The sequence below is a fragment of the Peromyscus maniculatus genome, chromosome 20 (genome assembly GCF_049852395.1).
Source record: "Peromyscus maniculatus bairdii isolate BWxNUB_F1_BW_parent chromosome 20, HU_Pman_BW_mat_3.1, whole genome shotgun sequence".
Classification (NCBI taxonomy): domain Eukaryota; kingdom Metazoa; phylum Chordata; class Mammalia; order Rodentia; family Cricetidae; genus Peromyscus; species Peromyscus maniculatus.
In genome coordinates this window covers 67,247,160-67,263,072 of record NC_134871.1, presented here as the reverse complement: position 1 = coordinate 67,263,072, position 15,913 = coordinate 67,247,160, and the positions used below count along the sequence as shown (strand labels likewise).

Here is a 15,913-nt window from a genome sequence, read left to right as displayed (position 1 = left end):
GTCTCCCCAGGAAATCTTGTGCACAATACTAATAAATGCCAATGCTGTCATAAAGTTTTTTGTTTGGTTGGTTGTTTTTGGTTGTTATTATTTTTGTTAGGTGTTTTTGTCTTGTTTTGTTAGTTTGTTTTTGAGACAGGATTTCTCTGTGTAGCCCTGGCTGTCCTGGAACTTGCTCTGTAGATCCATGCCTGCCTCTGCCTCTGAGTGTGAGGGATTAAAGGTGTGAGCCACCACTCCCTGACTATCATGAAGGGGGTTTTTTGAGGGTTATTTTGGTAAGGTCTAGAAAGAAAAGGAAAAGTGGAAATGTTTCCATCTTCCGAAGAATATATAAATAAACGCAAGTAGAATGTTGGTAGACATGGGAATGGTAAAGGTGTCTCTCACGATGTCTCAGAAGGAAATTAAGGACATGCTACTGTGTGAGTATATCCCCCCAGATTCATGTGCTGGAAATGTAAATCTCGGTGCAGCAGTGCTGGTAGGTGTGGCTTGTGGGAGGTGTGGCCTGTGGGAGGTGTGGCCTGTGGGAGGTGTGGCTTGTGGGAGGTGTGGCTTGTGGGGGTGTGGCTTGTGGGGGTGTGGCTTGTGGGAGGTGTGGCTTGTGGAAGGTGTGGATCAATACTCTTAAGCAGGGCCAGTGGGCCCTGAACTCTGACATGTGAGGACGTGATGGTCTTCCCTCTCAAAGGGCACAGCTGGGTTCATCAAGCACAAAGTTAACTAAAAGGACATGAGAGGGCTCATGTAAGGGAATTTGTTCTAAGCCTGATGGCCTGAGGTCAGTCCCCAGAACCCACACAGTGGAAGCAGAGAACTGACTCCCACAAGTTTTTCTCTGACCTCCAAACTTGTGCCATTGCATGAGAACACACACACACACACACACACACACACACACACACACACACACAGAGTCTAACAGACAGACACACACATATACACACACACACACACACACAGACACACACAACACATCACAGGTGGGATGAGAGAAGAACAAAATGGACAGGGAGGTCTGTCTAGGCCACTTGAGGCAAACGTGGCAAACTTTTTGTCAAGCTGGAGTTCCCAGGGAGAATCAACGGAAAGCTAAATGCCGTGCAAGAGCTGCCAGAAGCCTCTAAAGCCACAACAGCGGTTCACAGAAGACATACTGATAAAGTCCGCAGTTTAGAAAAAAGGTGAATTTTAGCCTGGGGTGGGCAGTCATGCTCCCAGAGCATATGACACAAAGTATAAGGGGCCCTTTCGGCAGCCAAGTGTGACTGTGAAAAGACGAGGGTCACAGTGTTGAGCCAGAACCTTTCAGAACTGGGAAGCCTGTTCTAGCGCCGGGCACAGCAGGCTGCAGTGCCCTCTTATGGCTGGAGCTGGGCCAAGTCACTCAAGCTAGCCCTTCTGAGGCCATCGAGGGTGGGCAGATGCTCAGAAGTCTGTGGTAGCAGTGGTACCTCAACATGAGGAGGCTGGATGGTTCATGGAGTCTGTCTATAGGTTTATAGAAGGCAGTGTCCCGGTCCAGGCTGCTGTTTTTTTTGTTGTTGTTGTTGCTGTTGTTTTTTTGGTTTTCCGAGACAGGGTTTCTCTGTGTAGCTTTGTGCCTTTCCTGGAACTCACTTGGTAGCCCAGGCTGGCCTCGAATTCACAGAGATCCGCCTGGCTCTGCCTCCCGAGTGCTGGGATTAAAGGCGTGCGCCACCACCGCCCGGCCAGGCTGCTGTTTGTATTGTCCTTTGATGAACGCTGAATTGAAGTGATGAGCGCTCTCTGCACTGCACCAAGCTAACCCCTCTTTTTTCGTGTACCCCTAGCTTCCCAAGACTGGCTGACACTCACATGGATGAGAGGTCCTGCCACTCTTCTGTAGAAACATTCCACTGGATAGTGATAACCTGCGAGATTGGTCTTTGGAATTGTGAGGCTTCAGAACTATGAGACATCAATTTCTGCTCACCTTAGACCACCCAGGTGTCTTGTTTTGACACAAAGTGACTGCAACATTGCTGGTCGGTCTGGACATGAGCTTGGGATGCAAAAGTCCACTTGTATTTGGCGTCCCAGCATCCACTTAGGTTTTATTGTTTGTTTCAGAAATGTGATTAACTCCCACCCAGGCTTTTCAGAATCTCACTGAAATGTAGCCTCTCACTAGGAAAAAATCACCTAATTCAGAATCAGCAATGATTGGTTTTATGCTGGACAGGAGAAAGGAAATTTGACAGCATTTATTTCATTAACAGGAAGAGTGCCATTTAAAAACCAAAATGAAACAAATAAAACATGTCAGGGGAAGGTAGGATCAACCACAGGCAGAGACCGCTCTTTCAAAAGCAATTCTCGTCAGTGTGACCTTTGGATGGAGCTTGAAAGCTGAGCCACCTGGTAAGAAAGTCCACAGGGCAGAGGTCCTGGAGAGGATGTTAAGGTCTCTCACTAGGGAGCGGTAAGTCCAAGTGATCTTTCAGGGTAAGAAACGTGTGAGGAATTTGCCATAGGAAATGGAATAGGAATGTATATGAATTAATTACGTTAGGGAGAAAACCAAGAGTTGGCCTTGCTTTTGTTTTCTGAAATTGTGCTCCAGTTACCAGATAAGTAGCCTTGGAGTGCTGTTTCCCAGGCCCTGGAATTGTGCCGCAGTGATGGCCAGTACCTGCTCAAGAGACACGAACTGCTGAGGAGACATTAGCAGGGGGAAGGACGGTCCTCTGCCCTGTGGTAAATGTATGGAGGGTGGAATAAACGCTGTGATAGCAGCCCCAAAGCCTCATGAGTCTCCATTCGGCCACTTGGTTCCTGCTTGTAGCTCAGAACACTGTGAGGGTGCTTGGCAGGCAGCCTGTACGAAGTCCCACCAGTCTCCACAGCCCCAGAGTTCTCTCCTGGCTCCTAAGAAGTCAGTGAGCAGGTGTGAGAGAGGAGAAGCCAAATTGTCACACAAGGTGAGTTTGCAGGGGCGGGTTTGGAAGTGATGCCCACAGGCCGTTAGTCGGTGCTCCGTTACACTGGTCCCTGGAAAGTCATGGTCTGGCAGTCACGGTCTGCAATAGCTCTGAACCATGAAAGGCAAACGTTTTGTGGCTGGCCACTTGTCTCTGTAATTTATGCATGAGGGAAGGGTGTTATGAAGTCAAAGGAGCCCAGTTGCATGGCATGAATATTCATGTGCATTTGTGGGATTTGCATGTGTACATGTGTACACATGTGGATAGGTGATGGGTGGTGGGAGAGGAAAAAGGAATTACAGTAAGATTTCTCAGAGGAATTTATATTTAAACCGAGTGTTAGAAGAGAAATGTGATTTAAGCAATGAAACCAATGGAAAAGGATTATCTTTTTTTTTCTCGAGACAGGGTTTCTCCGTGTAGCTTTGCGCCTTACCTGGAACTCACTCTGTAGCCCAGACTGGCCTCGAACTCACAGAGATCTGCCTGCCTCTGCCTCCTGAGTGCTAAGGTTAAAGGTGTGCGCCACCACCGCCCAACTCAAGGATTATCTTATAAGAAGAAGACAGCATGGGCAAAGGCATTGGGACATTCATTCATTCATTCATTCATTCATTCATCCAGTCAACAAATCATTATAGAAGTGCTAACAGTCACTCCCCAATCTGACAGTGCAGCTATGCGGGAGACAGACACATTCCTGATCTCATTACCTTATTGACTAATGAGGGGAGACAGATAACAAAGAACTTAAAAATAAAGATATAACAGAAGACATTAAAAAATATGTTGTGTGGGGTGATGGGGAACTGCATCTCTTTCAACAGGTATAGGGTGAGAATTCGTGTTGGAGATAAGGATGAGGAAGGTAAGAAAGACAGGAAAGGTCAGCCAGGAAAAGATCTTTTATGTACAAAGGAGGATTGAGGAAGGAGACATCAGAGACACAAAGTCCAAGGAGAAGACCAGTCCTTCGAAAATGACCTTTCCAGCCTGGACACACATGCCTGTAACCTCAGCATTTGGGAAATGTTGGAAGGAAGATCTTGAATTTGTGATTTCAAAGCCAGCCTGAGATATATTGCTAGATCATGTCTCAAAAAAAGCTTCAAGCAAACAAATAAAGCCGACTTTCTCTATAAGCCTAGGACAAAAAGATGAAGACAAACAGTCCTACTACATAATTCCTGGGCCCTGAACTCGATGGCCCTTTGATAAACTTACCAGTTCATCTCATGCAGTCTGGGGTCAAGAAGAAGTCAACCATCTTGTATACTAGGAATAAAATAATCATCCTTTACTCCACCAGTATTCTTCACAGAGTTAAAACCCCTAACACCCGGTGTTTACATGGTTTTCTACTCTTGAGGCCTCTTCCCGACAAGCAGGTCTTTCTTTCTCTTTCCACTGTTCTAGAGCAGTGGCTCTCAAGCTGTGGGTCATGACCCCTTTGGGGGTTTAATGACCTTTTTACAGGGGTCACATATCAATATCTGGCATATCAGATATTTGCATCATGATTCCTAACAGGAGCAAAATTAAAGTTATGAAGTAGCAATAAAAATAATTTTATGGTTGGGGGGTCACCACCCCCAACTGCATTAAAGGAGGAACTGTATTAAAGGTTCGCAGCATTAGGAAGGTTGAGAACCACTGCTCTAAGGTAAATTTGCTGATGGGATACTCTTTTAAGTCTGTGAGCTTTAGTCTTTGTAGAATGTCAGAAATACAGCAACAGCTTGGGGGCTTGTCCGGGATTCCACAGGCTATGCCCCAAACTATGAGCTCCAATGAGTCTCTTTCTCATCTAGCCTGTTAGGTTCCCATAGCACTGCTCTCATGCTATGGGACATCTTTATGGGACTCTTCTGCTGTTTAAAAGCATGTAGTGTAGCAGCCAATCTGGAACTCAGGTGTAAGGCTCTCTACGGATGGTTCTGACTAGTCTCTGACTCTCCTCTTTGGGAGGAGCCTGACACATTGACCAGCTCCCCAGATGTTCCTCTTTCTGACCAATCAATGGATGTGAAAGACTGAAGGAAGCTTCCAGGCAACAGAGTCTGGCTGAGGCTACTTAAGGTAGAAACCTGAAAGTCTTTTGGAGGAACTTGGACCCCAACCATCCGAACAGGTATCTGGAAGAAAGGTATCTATCTACTCTCCGAGGACCCCCCTCTGGGATAGAGAATGTGCCACTGAGACTCTTCCAGACATCTCCTTTCTTGGGTGTCCTGGCTGTGCTGTGATGGAACTCCACTGTAGTAAGTTCTCAGAGGACCCTGAATTGGGACTGATTCCAAGATGGCACCAAAAGCAAAGAAGGAAGCTCCTGGCCCTCCCCAAGCCAAAGCCAAAGCAAAGGCCTTGAAAGCCAAGAAGGCAAAGCTGAAAGGCACCCACAGCCACAAAAAGAAGATCTGCACATCACCCACCTCTCGGCAGCCCAAGACACTGTGGCTCCAGATGCAGCCCAAATATCCTCGAAAGAGCGCGCCCAGCAGAAACAAGCTTGACCACTATGCCATCATCAGATTCCCCCGACCACTGAGTCAGTCCTGGAGAAGATGGAGACAACCACAACACACTGTGTTCACTGTGGATGTCAAGGCCAACAAGCACCAGATCAAACAGGCTGTGAAGAAACTCTATGACATTGATGTGGCCAAAGTCAACACCCTCATAAGGCCTAATGGAGAGAAGGCATATGTTTAATTGGCTCCTTATGATGCTCTGGATGTTGCCAACAAAATTGGTATCAGCTAAACTGAGTCCAGCTGGCTAATTCTAAATATACTTTTTCACCATTAAAAAAAAAAAAAACCCTTCTTCCTGAGGACTAGTTTTTATGGTTCCAGAAGGCATCACGGGAACTTCTAAAGAAGGAGAGCAACCAACAGTCCTATCCAACTATAGCTCCTATAAACCACAAAAATGACCAGCATGGCACAATAACCTTCAGAATGCAGTAGTAGTGGCATGCATACCTTGGTAGTAACCAACAGCTCTCCGATTGGAAATAAGATTGGCTTAACAAGAAGGAAATCAAGCCTGGTACTGGAAACTTATCCAACCTATCCATCTCTCTTGGGTGTCTTGGATGGGCTCTAATAGAACTGCCCTGTGGTGTCCCCCTGAGTGATCTGACACTCAGAGACTGACTATTCTGTCTATATAATAATCATCTCCCTAGGCAGGGGTGGACTTTCCCCCCTTTCCTTCTCCAGCAATAGTTAAGGATTTAGAGAAGTGGATTCTCAAGGCAAATTCTCAGACATTTTTTTGTCCCCGGCACCCAGGGGGCAATAGAAAATGGTATATGTGGTGGGCTCTATTCATAAGAAAGATTTTTACTCCGGATTCCATCACCACAAGCCACATCACCACAACTATCCAGGCCTAATAAAGTCATAGATCTCGGAAGGATCCTGTTTTTAGGAGATCACTTTATAACCCCGTTTGCCCCAGAACTCAGAAGAAAATTTTGAAAGATTTCCCTGGGACCTCATAACACCTTAGAAAACCTACTCATAAATGCTGTGAAGATATGCTACAATTGAGATCAGGAGTAATCAGGGGAAAAGGAATTATGGGAAAGAGGGAAGGCTGCCTTTTTGATGGGTGCCCTCCAAAATTCTGACCAGGAACTCCTGAGCTGAGCTCCAGTCAAGACAGAAGTATCTTGGCATTTCCTGTTCTTCCTGCGTTGGCCTCTGCGACCCGAAGTGCAGCTGGGGGCAGTGCTGGGAGCCAGAAAAACATTTCAAAGTGGAGCTACACGCTGACTTCAAGACTGAAAATGTCCTTTCTGCCAGACTCAGTCTCAGTAGAGGCTTGGTTCGTCCAGTTCTCCTTGGAGCAGAGTGTGTCCACCTGTACCACTCCATCTGGTCCAACACTGTGTCCTGTGTGCGCCACAAGGCCTGCTGATGCCAGTCACAAAGGTGGTGGTCCAGACTCGTTGATTCCTCAGAGCCCTCCACCAGCTGTGAGCACAATGTTCATTCTGCCACCCAGAGTCGAGTTCCCTATAGGTCCACTCAACTCTGCAGCCTGATACCCATGCCCTCCCTCAGCGGCACAGAGCTCACTAAAATTCTGGAGGCCTTCCGGAGACTCCTGAGTCTCTGCTTCAACACCTGGCTACCATGACAGGTGGCACTGAATAAAAACAGCACAGCAGACAACCAACCGGCTCCGAAGGTTTCTGAATCTACAGCCAGGGCCTCCTGTAGACCCGGCAGGGCTTCTTCCCACAGGGGCTGGCCTCAGTGATTCCTGCCTCTTGTCTGAGCTGCAGGTTGTGGTTCCAATTCTTTTATTTATTTTTTTTTGACCCCTGAGAGGTCACTTGTAACCCCAGGCTAGTCATCAACTCAATATGTAGCAGAGGATGACCCTGATCCACCTGCCTCTACTTCTCAAAGGCTGATTACAGGCCTATACCACAACAGCCTTTTGTTTCTGATTTTTTCGTTTTGTTTTGTTTTTGTCTTTGTGTCCTTATCCATGGTCTCATTCTGCAGCCCAGGCTGGCCTGAAACTTGGGGAGTCCATCCTATTGAGGCTGACTCCCCTGCAGCTGAGAAGGCTAAATGTTCATCCTTTAGGTGCCTCTATTTCTTCCCACGGATCCACGTGAACCTATTCCCACTCCCTCTACAACACATTCTGTCTCAGCCTCCCTTGTGCTGGGATGACCTGGCATGCACGGCTAGTTTTGTGACATTTCTTTATCATTTATATTGTGCCTGTTGGGATTGTTTTATTTGATTTGATTTATTTATTTTTTTTCTGTCTACTTAGTGCTTTTCAAATTGCTTCTTTGGGGTTTTAGGTGTGGGAGTGGCAGACTGATAACAAAATGAAATTACATGTACATGCACACAAACACATGCATACACACGTATACACGCACATGCACACATACACACATGGCGGGGGGAGGGGAGAGAGAGAGAGAGAGAGAGAGAGCGCTGACCATATGGGCTAGCCTCTCTCTCTCTCAGAATCTTTCTTCTTTATGAGCTCTCTTGCTCTATCTTGGAGACACCACTTCCTCAGACTGTAAGCCTCCTCTCCCATTTTTCCTTTAGTGCCCTGGTTTGTGACCTACTTAGCCTTAGGACCTTCTAGACTAGTGATGACTGGAGCTCTCCTTTACCTTTCTTGGACCTACCTATTCTTGGTTACTGTAACCGCTATTCACTCTCTCAGTTCCAAGGCTACCCTGCTGACTGATCTTACCCAAGCTCCCAGTTGTTGGTTTTATCCACTGTGGGGTCTGACCTTGATGGGTCTTCTCTGCAGGCCTATCCCATGACTACTGACAAGTGGGCAGTTCTCACCGGGCAATGCTCTGGTCTTTGATGCGCTCTCTATGCTGAAACCATCCACAGTGGAGTAGGCCAAGGACCACCTGCAGCCAACACACACTAGCAATGAACAGAACCCTCTGAGGGAAGAGGAGGCATCAGCTCTTTTCAAAATGCATCTCTTGAACTTGTTTTCTTTTTAGCATCTGCACTGTTATGCTGCCTGACCAGACACCGACACACAGTTGTCCTAGGAGGCCACTTGGAGCCATCTGCTGCTTCACTGGTCTCTGAACCGGGCTGGGGTATGACTTGTCCCTCGACTTTCTTCCCACCTCATTGTAGTTCATTGCCCTCAAATGGGATGGCCCAGCTTGCTTCATTACTAAGCTGTAAATCTAGCTGACCACTTTAATTTTGAACTGAAATTGTGTGTGTGTGTGTGTGTGTGTGTGTGTGTGTGTGTGTGTGTTTGTGTGAAAACACCAATGGGTAGCTTAGAAGTGGTTCACAGATATGTTTAGAAGAATAAAGAATGATGATGGAAGAGATGTAACTTCTATTGCACAGAACAGCTTTCCTGGAGATCAGAGCTACAACCTTCCATAGGTGGATTTTTCTTCAGGCCACCAGCTCACAAAAACTACACGGAGACTTGTTATTAATTATGAAAGCTCGGCCTGTAGCTTAGGCTTGTCCCACTAGCTCTTATAGCTTAAATTATCCCATTTCTATTAATTTACTTTCTGCCTCATTATTTTATTACCTCGTTTCCATACTGCCCATCCTGCTTGCTCTGCGTCCGGAAGTCCTGCCTAGCTACTGGACGTTCAGCTTTTTATTAAACCAGTCAGAGTGGCACATCTCCACAGTGTACAGAGAGATTATTCCACAGCAACCTCCTGCATTTTTAATGAGCCCCGAAGTGATGTGGCTGCGCTTACCTGACTGTGACTGCAGCTTTGTCCGAAGCTGTGTCTCTTGGCATTTTAAGCCAACCATGTTATTGTTAAGAACCATCACCACCTTCCACAAGAGACTGAAATGATATAAGAATAAATAGGATCTTGACTAAGACTGTTACAGAGTTTGGATTAAGGTGGAATGTAGGTAGATAAACTCATGGTGATTAAGACCTTCCCTTCCTTGGGGACTGTGGGAGCCCGTTCTCGGGTTCCTCGTGGCATTACCCAGCAGGTCCGCATAGAGGATGATCAGGACCACGGGCCTGAGTGCAGGTGTCTGAGATGCTCTGCACTTGGCTGTGCTGGGGGAGGAGGTCTTTGGCTCCTCCACCCCTTGGCGTCTCTATAAAAACCCTGGGCCAGAGACAGTCGGGGCCCATTGGAATAGGTTCCAGGCCCTCTCAAGGCTATCCTTTATTTTCTATCTGTTTATCTCCGCAAGATTCTCCACTATAAATCCTTCAATCTAATATTTCCTGCTGCTCGCACTCAAGAAAACTCTGGGAAGCTGTGGGGGTGGTGGGTAAACGCCCCACAGGGTCAAAAGAGAATCATAGTCATCTAGACAGACATTATGCTGACAGCCCTCTGGATGCAAGTGTTTGGGCTCTAACAGGATAGAATGAACATTTCAAAGACAAAATGAGTTATCAGCAGTGTATCTCCCTAGACCAGGAGAGAAGAAGAAGAATGGTAGAGTGATGTCTGTCCTGGAAGTGTGGTTCGGACTGTAGGGTCGTCTTTAAGAACAGCACCAGAGAATGTCTGTGAAGGGATCCAGGCTTCTCCCACCACTGACTTGGGAAAGGTGTCAGAAACTCCCTCTGAGATAGAATCCTGACAGAGTTCTAGGTCAGGAAAGAAAAATCATCTTTTTTGCTTCATGTGTTTTTAAAGATCAAGGACATACTTGATTTGCATATGAATTTAGCACTGATGTTAGCTAATAATCACTCCAATGATTTGAACACACCGAATATCTATTATGTATGAGGAATGAGGCTTGAACAGAAGAATTCTGAGAATGAAGGAGGTAGAATGCTTTATTTCCCAAGGCTCAGAAACTCAGTGGGAAGTGTCATTTAAGTGGATAGATCTGATATCTTAGGATAAACATTGTACACATTGTTACTGGGCAATTGCCCTAAGGCCAACTGGAGGACACTGGAGAGAGTCTCATTGGAAAAGGATACTTTAATTGAGTCTTGTTCTAAATGTCAATAAAAAGCAATAAGCACTAACAGTATTTATTTGTTTTTCCCTTGGTACCGTGATATAATACCCTGGCAAAATCAATTCAAGGTAGAAAACATACAGAGTATCACAGAGGGGAAATCAAGGCAGTGGAAAGCTTGAAGCAGCTGGTCAGATCATATTCGCAAACAGGAAACAGACAGCATTGGATGCTTCTGCTCAGCTCAGCATCTCCTTTTCATTCAGTCTGAGCCCAGGGAATGGTGCCACCCACAGTGGGCAGGTCTTTAAGCTTCAATTAATCTAATTGAGATAATTCTCCCAAAGCTTGCCCAGACACCATCTCCCAGGTGTTTCTGTATCATGCTTAACAGTTGAGATTAACCATCACAGCAAACAAGCAGTTTCTAAGCTCAGCTCCTATCAGGTCGACCTACAGCAGCAAGACTGACAGCATCTTGGGATCTTAACATTTTTCACCTTCACAGTAAAATAAATGCAAATTACTTGTCGGGTTGGAAAGAAAAAAATCTAAGACCCGTTCTATTTGTGAAGCTGTGGGAGAGACGAGGTTGGGCGAGAGGAATACAGAGGCATGGCAAATGCTATCAATGAGGCAGCCATTTGTCTTTGGTCCAATAGTCTCACATCTAGAAATTGATTCTGATCACACAGTGTGTAAGCATAAGATGATAAATGCTTGGTTATTTATTGTGGCTTGAGAAACAGGAAGTCACTGACACTTAGATGATCTTCAGTGGAGGGAACAGTGCAGCCGAGAGAAGACTCAGGACGTGCTCCCTACGTGCCCATGTGGGGTGCTCTCTAGAATGGACTGCTCAGAGGAGGGCAGAGCACTGTACACCATACTACCCTTGCACTTGGAAGACAAAAGTAAGAATGCGTTTCATTTTTTTCTTAAAACGGCTCCCTCCAAACCACTGGAACATTAAATCAGAAACGACCAGAAGCGGCAGCCTATTTAAAATTCCAAGAACTATATCATTATTTTAAAGTAATCTCCAAGTGAAAGAAAAGTTGCAGTTTTGGTACAAATAACCCCACAATCATTTTAGGTGAGTTGCTGAAATGGTATTCTCTCCACTCCCCAACACTTACTGTGAATGTCTTGGCAACATAATATACCCATCAAATCAGGGACTTTAAGGTACACGATTACCATTTGTCCCCAGACACCATCAGAGTTTCACTCTCCCTTCCACATTGACCCATGGCACAAACGGACCGGGCTGAGATGCACGTGTCGTGTGAATTCCCCACAGCCGGGACCGGCCCCTCATCCTTCCTGCACACCCTTCACCCTTTAAGATTTTGAAGATGTCTAGCAATCAAACTTAAAACTGACAGCAAACAAGTCTCTGGTGAATACACAAACCGTGGGGATTCAACAACTCCTTACTAAAACAATGAATGGCCCAAAGAAGAAATCCAAGAAGCAATAAAAATTTCCAGGAACTAAACGAAAGTGAAAACACAACACAGCCTCTGAGACACAGTGAAAGCGGTCCTGGGAAGGAAATTCACAACTCTAAAAATCTAAAATCAGAATGCACACAAATAAATGATTTAATGGTAAAACTAAAAATTTGGAGAAACAAGAACAAACTAAATCCAAACCCAGTCAACAGCAATAAAGAAAAGGAAAATGTGAGCAGGAATTAATGAAACAAAAACAAAGAAAAGCAATACAAATAAACAATAAGAACTAATTTTTGGAGAAGATTGACAGACCCTTGGCCCAACTAACCCAAAGAAAGAAAAAGAGAGGACCCAGTCAGAATCAAACATGAAGGAAACATTACAACCGACAGCAGAGAAATTCAGACTGTTATAAGAGAATATTTTTAAAAATGTGAGTCCATGAATCTAGAAAAACTAAAAGAAATGGATGAATTTCTAGATTTGGCCCAAACCAAGAAAATCAAACCAAGAAAAGGCCAGCCACCTAAACAGACCCAAAACAAATGAGTTTGAAATAAGAATAAAACAGCTGGGCATGGTGAAGCACACCTTTAATCTCAGCACTCAGGAGTCAGAGGCAGGTGGATCTCTGTGAGTTCTAGGCCAGCCTGGTCTACACAGTGAGTCCCAGAACAGCCAGGGCTACATAGTGAGAACCTGTTTTGGGGGGTGGTGGGGAAGAATAAAGAATCTTCCAGCTAAGCAAAGTCCAGGGCCAGAAGGATTGACAGCAGAACTATAACAGACTTTCAAAGAAGATCTATAGCCAGTCCTTCCTAAACTATTTAAAAAAAAAAAAAATAGGAAGAGAAGGAGCACTCTGAAATTGCTTCTGTGAAGCCAATATCACTCTAAGATCAAAACCAGATAAAGACATAACAACAACAATCTCCAAGCCAATATCCTTGGTGAACACGGACTCCAAAGTATGTAATAAAACACTTGCAACCAGAATATAGATACACATAAAAAAGGATTATATACCATGTGTAAGCAAAGTGTGGTGAAAACTCCAATCTAGTGAGTAGGAAAAGAGTTGACTGGCGGACAAGCTGCCAGGCTGTCTCATGAGTGTAGAGAGCAGCAGCTGGGTGGGAAGGCAAGTGGATTTTATAGGACAGTCAGCAAGAGGGGTCTTGAAGCTGATGCAGACTGTTTGGGTTCATCAGGATGCACTTTGTCCCTCCCTGACAGTCTGCTGACAGAGAAGGAAAGGGGCGGCTTTCCTGACAAGCAGAAACTCTCATTAGGGGGTTTCTGAGGTTTTTGTTTACTCAGTAGGAATCCTGTTTACCCAGTAAGAACCCAACCTGGGTTAGGCCTGGGCTGTCATCTTCGGACATTGTCAACAGCACTGCCATTTGGGGCCCACTCTATGATCTAACGCCACCATCAAGCTGGCACTGTCCCTGAAATTCTGCTGGTTTTGTAAAGCCCCGAGTAGTTGAATATGTTTCCAGTACCAGACATGGTTTCCCTCTTGTTGATGTAGTCTTAAGTCCAATTAGAAAGCTGTTGGTTACAGCCAAGGTATGTGTGCCACTATTACACTTTTAGGTTATTGTACCATGCTGATCCACGTTGTGGTTCACAGGTGTTCCAGCTGAGTAGGACTGTCAATTGCTTCCCTCCTTAGAAAGCTTGGGTGGCACCTTCTGGTACCATGAAAGCTAGTCCACAGGGAGGAAGATTGCAAATCAGTTCCAGCTCAGGGTCCTGAGACCTATGTCTGAAGTGCATGGTGTCTTCAGTAGTAGGAATTACCTTCCACCACTGGGTGGGAGCAACCAACAGCAATAGCAATAGACTATATTTTCAGGGAGCCTCTTGGAACAACCCTGACCAACGACTCCCAAGAGGGCTTCTTGTGCTTGGTGTTGGGGCTTTTGTTGGATGGTCTTTGGCTCTCAGAGGGAGAATTGTCATCTCTGATGAGAAATTTTCATTTAAACTCTATGTGTATATTTGTACACAGATTTATGTGTATTATAGGGTTTTTTTTTAAAAAAAAGATAAATAGTTAATACTATGGTTCCTTATAACTTTTTCAGACATTCTCAGTGTTATTTTACCTTCCTCCTTTCTTCTGTATATATCTATATCCCTTCTATATTATATTTATAAGAGCCCTCCCTTGTCCCATTCCCCATTCAGATCACTTATACCCTGCTGGGTGACCTGCCTAGCCCTTATGGAATACTGAAAAACTGAAGACATCTTCAAATACTTTCCAAAAGCATAAATCCAGGAGCTGCACAAAACAAATCGACAGCTTAATGAGTTATCAGAAAGTATTCCTCCCCTGAGAAGTCCTAAAAACCTGGAAGTCAGGCAGATCTTCCATGCAGCATCCCCATCCTGAACCCCCTCTGAGAGTACTTGCTGTGGAATGCCTTTCAAAATGGGGGTTTGAAAGAAAATGGCCCCCAAAGGGAGTGCCACAGTTAGGAGGTGTGGCCTTGTTGGAGTAGATGTGGCCTTGTTGGAGTAGGTGTGGCCTTGTTGGAGCAGGTGTGGCCTTGTTGGAGGAGGTGTGGCCTTGTTGGAGGAGGTGTGGCCTTGTTGGAGGAGGTGTGGCCTTGTTGGAGGAGGTGTGGCCTTGGAGGAGGTGTGGCCTTGGAGGAGGTGTGGCCTTGTTGGAGGAGGTGTGGCCTTGCTGGAGGAAGTGTGTCACCATGGAGGTGGGCTTTGAGGTCTCCTTTACTCAAGCTTCACTCAGTGTGACACACAGTTCACTTCCTGTTGCCTGAAAGATGTAGAACTCTCAGCTACCTCTCCGGCACCATATCTGCCTGCACACCGCCACCATGACTCACCATGAAGATAATGGACTGAACCTCTGAATTGTAAGCCACTACCCAATTAAATGTTTCCCTTTATAAGAGTTGCCATGGTCATGGTGTCTCTTCAAAGTAGTAGAAACCATAACTAAGACAATGCCATTATACTATCAGATGTAAATTCAGAACCTGCCTTCAAATTCTTCTATCTAGTCTACTTCCCAGCAGTGAGACTTTGTATTTGTTCCTTGGTTCAAAAGGTTTTTAGCCTGAAACTTCAACTAGACTGAGCACAATGGGGACATGCCTTCATAGTAAGTGATTATCATTATAATGTGAGGCAAATGGATCAGCTGGAGGGCATTGTCATCTGGCTGCCAGATTGTCCTGAGATCACAGTGTCACCGTGAATGCTCAGACATCTAACTCTGTCATGGTAGATTAAGGAACCAAAATATTACCAAAGAAAGCCTCAGCGCTCCTGTCCCACGAGGAAAGTCACAGTCCCGAGGGACTGACAGCAGTGGGGGGTGGGGGGGCATGACAGCATGGTGAGGAAAGCTGAGCGAGGCAGGGCTGCCGCTTGTGCTGTGTGAGTCAGAGGAGAAATGCGATTTCTCTTTTTTAAAATTTAAACAACCATTCAACTTCCATTTTCTACTCATTTCATATGATTTTCTGCCTCTCTTCTAACTTATGTCTTTCTAGACCCAGAACTGAAATATTGTAAAAATGGACATAATGTTCTCTGCCCAACTGTTCTCCGAGTGCCTGAATCTTGGTAACCACACAAAAGTACAATGGATGTGCTTCATTTAGAAGCCTTATAACTCTAATGCCAGGAAACCTTTAATACATAATAATATGAGACTGCCCCCACCTGGCTGTTGTATGTATTAAGTGACAAGCACATAGTATCTTATGGGACATGTGGATGTGCAGAAAGAACCTAAGAGGTGGCTGAGGTGGACTGGATGAGTCTAAACAGAGCAGGAAATGGCTTGTTTGCAGCAGCTCACTTCCTGGCCTGATGGCCTGGGGCCACTTTGCCTTGGTGATGCGCTGAACTCTGCTCTGGTGAGTGAGGAGGTAGCCGTGTCTACAGGAATGCTCTGTGACTTCATGGCAACACCCACTGTCCTCTCCTGTTGACTGTGTGCTTGTGAGACTCCTCCCAATGTCTCATGGACTCAAGAGGAAGTAGAAATTGGAGATGACACAAGACTTTT

General features: G+C 45.5%; 1 pseudogene; it reads left to right on the top strand.

The window, feature by feature from the left end:
• Nucleotides 1–5,252: 5,252 nt before the first annotated feature.
• LOC102925453 (large ribosomal subunit protein uL23 pseudogene) lies at nucleotides 5,253–5,746 on the top strand (annotated as a pseudogene).
• Nucleotides 5,747–15,913: the final 10,167 nt, after the last annotated feature.